We start from the raw sequence: 1,334 nt of genomic DNA, 5'->3' as shown, positions 1-1,334 counted from the left end.
AAGGTCAGGCTGGACTGGGCTCTGAGCAACCTGATCTAGCTGAAGATGTCCCTGCCCATGGCAGGGGGGTTGGACTAGATGACCTTTAGAGGTCCCTTCCAACCCAAACTATTCTATGATTCTATGATTCTATGTTTAATGCACTAAGTTCAATGAATCTCAAGCAAGGGACCACCTCCAGTCCTTAGACCCTCCACACTTAATTCATGCTGAATTCCATCTTTTCCTGTCCCAATACGATGAGGCATTACGAGGCATAAATCTGGGTTTTGTCCACTGATATTGAGGGGATTGACTTAGGTCCTACTGATGTCAGGGCAGCTGCTGCAAATTTAGACCCTGACTAGCCTCTTCATTATATTATTTTGAATTTTTCCCTGGCACATATCAAAACCCTTTAACGGTACAAATATTGTCACACCGATGTTTGTACACCACTGTATAAATCAGTGATGCATCTACATCACAAAAACTGTCTCGTTCCACCCTCAAAAAAACCCAAGTAGTAAAATGAGGAAAGTGACTCTGCAGGATCTCTGTTTTCCCTCCTTTCCTCATTCTTGGGTCATAGGTCCAGGGAGAACAGGGTCATGATCCCACCAAAGACTTCTGGCAGGTGACCCAAGTTTACCTGGTAGTGTTGCCAAAGGCAATGATGTGGGATGCCTAGGGGCTTTGGGGCTGCTGGTACTGGAGAGTTTTCTGCCCTCCCCTTGAATAAGCCCCTACTGGACCAAGGAGGATGAGATCAAGGACCAAGGATCTCTTACATCCCACCAGCCAGTTTTACATTCCTCCAAGGGCAATGATTCTTCTCCAAGAAAACTTTGTCAGAGTCATGGTCTCCATGCCACCCTCTGGAGCCTTCATGGCCTTTGGGTCATAGATTTTCCACTTCAGCCCCAGTCAAAAAAATGATTCACTGCTCAGCACCTTTCAAACAGGGTCTGCCAGATCCCCTGGCACTGCAATCAGCCACAGAGGGTGATATGAACACTGGATCTGTTTCTTCAGATGATGGATGAGCCAGAGCCATGGCCCCCAAGGAGCGTGCAGGAGTGGGGGTGGTGGTCCAGGTGATGGAGGCATTCAGCGATGGCGAGGGTGACAGTGTCAGCTCCATCACCATCATCTGCTCCTCTGCAAGTTTTGCAGAGGCAGGTAGAACTAGAGCTTGCAGGTATATCCCAGTGGCATTGACACCTACTGAAACATTGAACAGTGCTGTCAGGAAGAGCTGTTTGAATGGCTAGTTAACCACAGTGATTAGACCCTGAGAGCGCTCTATGTCATGGGGTTGACCCACCTTCAGTGACCTTCCAGTTTTCCTCAGG

Source organism: Pygoscelis adeliae, unplaced genomic scaffold (assembly GCF_000699105.1).
Source record: "Pygoscelis adeliae isolate BGI_AS28 unplaced genomic scaffold, ASM69910v1 Scaffold209, whole genome shotgun sequence".
NCBI lineage: Eukaryota > Metazoa > Chordata > Aves > Sphenisciformes > Spheniscidae > Pygoscelis > Pygoscelis adeliae.
The sequence above is the reverse complement of the archived record's forward strand: the minus strand, read 5'-3'. Positions refer to the sequence as shown.